General features: G+C 43.8%; 1 long non-coding RNA gene across 2 annotated transcripts in view; it reads right to left on the bottom strand.

The window, feature by feature from the left end:
* LOC117355805 overlaps positions 1 to 4,693 on the bottom strand; it is a 33,789-nt gene extending 29,096 nt beyond the window's left edge. Inside the window, exon 1 of one of the 2 annotated variants that reach the window (XR_004538450.1) lies at positions 4,625 to 4,693. This is a non-coding gene — a long non-coding RNA (uncharacterized LOC117355805). The remainder of the gene's footprint in view (positions 1 to 4,624) is intronic. The other variant, XR_004538451.1, reaches the window with a different exon arrangement.
* Positions 4,694 to 6,416: the final 1,723 nt, after the last annotated feature.

Below are 6,416 nucleotides of genomic sequence, written 5' to 3' on the forward strand. Positions count from 1 at the left end.
TAGCTTTTCAACATCTGCTTCACGACCGGGCGGTTCTCATCCGAACCGACAACCAGGTAGCAATGTACTACATAAACAAACAAGGGGGGACAGGGTCTTGGCCCCTCTGTCGGGAAGCCATGCGCCTCTGGAACTGGGCAATCTCCAACAACACCTTCCTTCGAGCGGTGTACATACAAGGAGAACAAAACTGTCTAGCGGACAGACTCAGTCGCCTCCTCCAGCCACACGAGTGGTCACTGCACTCTCAGACCCTATGACAGGTGTTCGAAAAGTGAGGGACGCCGCAAATAGATCTGTTCGCATCCCCCCACAATCACAAACTGTCCCTCTTCTGCTCCCGGATACACTCCCCGGACCGACTCGAGGCTAACGCCTTCCTCCTCGACTGGGAGGGAAGGTTTCTGTACGCGTTTCCGCCTTTCCCTCTGATCCTGCGGACGCTGGTCCACCTGAAAATGGTGAAAGCCACCCTGATCCTGATTGCTCCTCGCTGGCCACGCCAGCCTTGGTTTTCCCTTCTACTTCAACTCAGTGTCAGAAATCCACTGCCTCTGCCTCGGTTTCCCTCTCTACTATCACAGAGTCAGGGTTCGCTGTTACATCCCAATCTTCAATCTCTTCATCTGAATGCTTGGTTTCTTTCCCCCTGACTTCTCTCCCCGTGTCTCAATCAGTCAAGGAGATATTGGAGGCCTCTAGAAAGACCTCGACGAGAACCTGCTATGCTCAAAAGTGGACAAGATTCTCAACCTGGTGCTCCTCTCACAGCCAGGACCCGGTGTCGGTCCCCGTCCCTCTGGTCCTTGACTATTTACTTCAATTATCTCACTCCGGCCTAAAGACCAACTCCATTCGAGTACACCTCAGTGCGATTGCAGCCTTTCATCAGCCCCTGGAAGGAAAAGCCCTCTCGCTCCACCCCTTAGTCTCCCGCTTCATGAAGGGTCTTCTGAATATCCACCCTCCTCTCAAACCCCCTCCGGAGGTTTGGGACCTTAACGTGGTTCAGGCTCAACTAATGAAACCTCCATTTGAGCCCCTAGACAAATGCCATCCCAAATTCCTCACGTGGAAGGTGATTTTCCTGCTTGCACTCACTTCCGCCCGGCGAGTTAGTGAGCTACAAGCTCTGGTAGCGGACCCACCCTTCACTGTTTTCCACCATGACAAGGTAGTACTCCGCACACATCCAAAGTTCCTGCCTAAAGTAGTGTCTGATTTTCACCTCAATCAGTCCATCGTCTTGCCCGTGTTTTTTCCCAAGCCCCACTCTCACCCCGGAGAAGTGGCGCTCCACACTCTTGACTGCAAGAGAGCGTTGGCCTTTTACCTCCAACGCACTCAGTCACACCGGAAAGTCCCACAACTGTTTTTGTCCTTCGACCCAAACCGGTTAAGTCACCCAGTTTCCAAAGCACCTTGTCCAACTGGTTGGCCGATTGCATCTCCTTTTGCTACGCTCAGGCTGGTCTCGCGCTGCATGGTCGAGTAACGGGACACAAGGTCCGAGCGATGGCAGCCTCCGTAGCATTCCTCAGGTCCACACCTATTGAGGAAATCTGCAAGGCTGCCACGTGGTCTTCGGTTCATACTTTCACCTCCCACTACTGTCTGGACTCACTGTCCAGAAGCGATGGCCGGTTCGGCCAATCGGTAATGCGAAATCTATTTGCTTAAATTGCCAACTTCCCTCCATCCCTTTTCAGTTAGCTTGGAGGTCACCCACATGTGAGAATATCATGCCTGCTTGTCCTGGGATAAAGCACAGTTACTTACCATAACAGGTGTTATCCAGGGACAGCAGGCATATATTCTCACAACCTGCCCACCTCCCCGAGGTTGGCTTCTTTGCTAGTTAAGTGAACTGGAGACCACGAGGGGATGCGCCCCCTAGTGGAGCAGGAAGGCACGCATGCGTGGAGCAGCAGAGCAAACTTAAATCTTCAATCAAGTTTGCTTGAAAATGCTTCCACATCGGGGCTCCGTAGATGACGTCACCCACATGTGAGAATATATGCCTGCTGTCCCTGGATAACACCTGTTACGGTAAGTAACTGTGCTTTGTGGTCTACAATAGTATTGAAAAAATAGGCTGAGGGGTAATAATACCATACAAACAGAACAAAATCTCCCACCAAAAATATATAGCACTACCAAACACACCAGCTGCCAGAGCAGTTCTGTTTTCATAGCAAAACAGAAGAAAAAGCCTCAGTTATATGGTACATAGACAAAACCGCGTGAGACAATCGCGCACGGACAAACCCGCTCAGACAATCATGTGCAGAACATCAGCACGCTGGATTTAAACAGTATTTTAAAGCGCTCCGGGTGTGTGTGTGTGAGGAACTCTCCCATTTTATTTAGAAATGTTGGCACTTCTGTGGGGGGGGGACCCTCCCCCCATTACAGAGGAAACATCCTTTTCCCCTGTTTTTTAGGGAAAAATTACTGTTTCCTCTGTAATGGGGGGTTCCACCCCCCCCCCCCAACGGGAGCACCAACATAAAGTGGGGGGTTACCCCCCGCCCTCCTCGGAGCGCTTTAAAATACTGTTTAAATCCAGCACGCTGACATCCTGCGCGCAATTGTCTGGGCGGGTTTGTCTGTGCGTGATTGTCTCATGCGCTTTTGACTGGATATGCAGTTATATAGGTGGAGGTAATTCTCACCACCATCCAGCCATCATAGGCAGCAAAAACGTCCATTGCTATAAGTAGGCACCCTCTGCAAACTACACTTATGTTTAGTTTCAAAACAAGAGGAACAACGCGTTTCTAATCCGCGCACAAAAAAGTAGCACACCATATTGTCAGAAGCCAGCCTACGGTCGTTTTGTAGCCTAGATGCTACTGACTCAGGGCCATCCTCATGCAAATAGCACCATAACAGTTCAATGTGCAAATCCTCTGTGTCCCACGTAGCATCTAGGCTACGAAACGATCATAGGCTGGCATGTGACAGATAATTTCATGTGCTACTTTTTTGTGCGCGGATTAGAAATGCGTTGTTCCTCTTGTTTAAGTATAGTTTGCAGAGGGTGCCTACTTATAGCAACGGAAGTTTTTGCTGCCTATGATGGATGGATGGTGGTGAGGATTACCTCCACCTATATAACTTGAGGCTTTTTCTTTCATTTTGCTATGAAAGCAGCGCTGCTCTGGCAACTGGTGTGTTTGGTAGTTCTAATTATTTCTGGTGGGAGTTTTTTGTTCTGTTTGTATGGTAAAAAAAATATTCACCTACTATGTTTGCCCTGCTACAAACTCTCATATCATGTTAGCCATCCCATGTCTTTCATGCTATATTTTCCCATGCATGCTTGCCTAACCGGTTTTGCTAGACATGTCATACCATATTAGCCATACTTTGTAATACTATGTTTACTGTGCCATGTTTTGCTGAACTGTGCTCGCCATGCTATGTCTAACCATACCATGCTTTGTAAACTTTGTTTTTACTATCTTTGTCAGACTTGCCCCAGGTACATTACTTAGACAGGGAAAAAAAGCTTGAGTTCCTGAAGAAATTCATGTAAACCATTCTGAGCTCCCCTGGGAGAACAGTATAGAAAAGTGATTACATATATGAATAAATTTAGAGACGTGACTAACTCCCTTCCTTTTACTAAGCCGCAATAGAGATTTCTACTGTGGCCTGGAGCATGAAATGCTCAGACGCTGGAAGGGGTGGGGGGGGGGAGAGGAGAGAGGAAAGAGTTAGCAAAAAAACCCTGGAGAAATAGAAGCAGAGATGCAGAAAAATACATGGAGGAATACTGAAAGGAAAAGGTTAAAGTCAGAGATGGATGTAAGAGAGGAAGTGAAGTCAGGAATGAAAGGAGAGGCAGATAGACTGCAGAACCTGGAAAGAAAAGACAGAAGAAAGTAGAAACTGGGATAACCATGAATAAAATGGCCAGACAACAAATTTTGTTTTCAATTTCATGAACAGAAAATGCAGTTTTACTGTAAATTTACACTGCTTTTGTTTTATATTCCAAAGTGTAGAGTGCTGTTTCTCTTTCGTTGGTGTTGAACTGCATATGGCATCTTGAGGTTTAAGTTTGATTTTAGTCTACATTTATTTAAGTTTGTGGTTACTTGTAGTTGTGTTTTCCTATGTAGAGGCCTTGTTGTAAATATGTTAGCTTTGGGATGTATGCATCACAGATATTTGTATTATGTTTAGTGGCTTACAAGATAGCTGATGGGGAGGGAGGGTGAACGCTCTTTAAAGATTGGCTCATGATAACCCAAATTTCTAACTTCGGTTTATATTCAAGTCAAAACTTTTTTTTCCCCATTTTTGGAGGGAAAAAGGATACCTCGGTTTATATTCGGATCGGTTTATATTCGAGTATATACAGTAGTACTCTGACATTTCCTTATTGAAGGCGCTCGTCCTCCCCTACTTCCATGTCTAGATGCCGCTAAGTGTGATTTTATAAGTGGCGCCTAATGGTTGATTGACAACTGCATGAACTAGCGCCCAAATGTTAGTCACGGTTAGGCACCATTTATAGACTCTGGCCCTAGATGTGTAACTGGCTGTTTTAAAGTACCTTTTTAAAAGTATACATATGACTTTAAACAGTAAGCTATATGTTTAAAAACTATACCTGCAAACTTTAGTTGGTCCAATATTTCAGTCCTTTTAAAACAGCAGGCCAAAGGGAGATGGTGGCACCTATAAAAATAAATGCAAACACATGAGGACCCAGTGGGGAGGTATCTATTGCTGAAGCCCACCTTAGGGGAAGAAATGTAAACAATTATCATTATGTATGCCCCAAACCATTAACAGAAGTTTTTTGAAATGCTGCAGTGAAGATGATCAAATTGTATGCTAAACTTGATTCTCTGTGTATGTCAACCTAAGATGATCAAACTGTGCTGTACACAAGTAAATTTAGAACCTGTTTGTCTTTGCATTATATATGCAACATCCGAAGATTGAAATAGGAGATTATTAGGGTCTCAAGTGCTCACAGTTATATGCCAATTGAACAAGTTTAGGCAAATAACTAACTTGTGAGCTCTCATTGGTCCTTTAACTCCTTGTTGTGTTATTTTATTTCAATTATTTTAATCTTTTTGTGCAATTTATTATGCTTATACTACTATTGTATTTATAGTTATTCAAATACTTAGCTCGGGTGTAGATTCTTAACCTGGCCTGCTAGAAACAGAACAGAACAGATCTCCGTTTCGCTCTCCCTAACGATGGAAGAGCTTCATCAGGAACAGTACAGATTAACGGCACTGTTTATTTCAACGGCACTGCATAGCCGAATGCTGGACCTGGTTTACGCTAGTCCAAGCATGCCGATGAAACAAACAGGCATACTTAGACTAGCGTAAACCAGGTCCACCATTCGGCTATGCAGTGCCGTTGAAATAAACAGTGCCGTTAATCTGTACTGTTCCTGATGAAGCTCTTCCATCGTTAGGGAGAGCGAAAAGGAGATCTGTTCTGTTCTGTTTCTAGCAGGCCGGCTAAGTATTTGAATAACTATAAATACAATAGTAGTATAAGCATAATAAATTGCACAAAAAGATTAAAATAATTGAAATAAAATAACACAACGAGGAGTTAAAGGACTAATGATAGCTCACAAGTTAGTTATTTGCCTAAACTTGTTCAATTGGCATATAACTGTGAGCACTTGAGATCCTAATATTCTCCTGTTTCAATCTTCAGATGTTGTGTTTGGACTCACATTATAGCCTATTTTTTCTGAGGATTTCAGTGTGGTTCACAAGTTTTTGAAGTGATTTTTAGTATTTTTTGCATTATGTATATCAACCTTGTAACCCGTTCTAAGCCTGTTGGGGAGGACAGGATATAAAATTAACTAACTAACCAACCGATTTAGTGTGCGCTAAATGCTAAGACCTCCATTATCTTCCTATGGGCATCTTAGCATTTAGCGTGCACTAAATCAGTTAGCACACCTTAGTACAGGGGTGCCCACACTTTTTTGACTCGCGAGCTACTTTTAAAATGACCAAGTCAAAATGATCTACCAACAATAAAATTAAAAAAAACCATAATGCACACTGTATGCATAGAATTGTTAATTATCATTCCTATTCTGGGGTTTTTTCAAAGAGGTCAAAGCAGATGATTCTATGCACTGTCACCTCAGTAACAACCATACAAAAATAGACGAATACCCACCCCCCTCCCTTTTTACTAAACCACAATAGTAGTTTTTAGCGCATGGAGTTGCGCTGAATGCCCAGCGCTGCTCTCGATGCTCATAGGCTCCCTGCGCTAAAAACCACTATTGTGGTTTAGTAAAAGGGGACCATATTGTAAAATATAGACAGCAGATATAAATTCAGACACATTTTGATCACTAAATTTAAAATAAAATCATTTTTTCCTACCTTGTCTGGTGATTTCAT

This window comes from Geotrypetes seraphini, chromosome 2 (genome assembly GCF_902459505.1).
Source record: "Geotrypetes seraphini chromosome 2, aGeoSer1.1, whole genome shotgun sequence".
NCBI classification, from domain to species: Eukaryota; Metazoa; Chordata; class Amphibia; order Gymnophiona; family Dermophiidae; genus Geotrypetes; species Geotrypetes seraphini.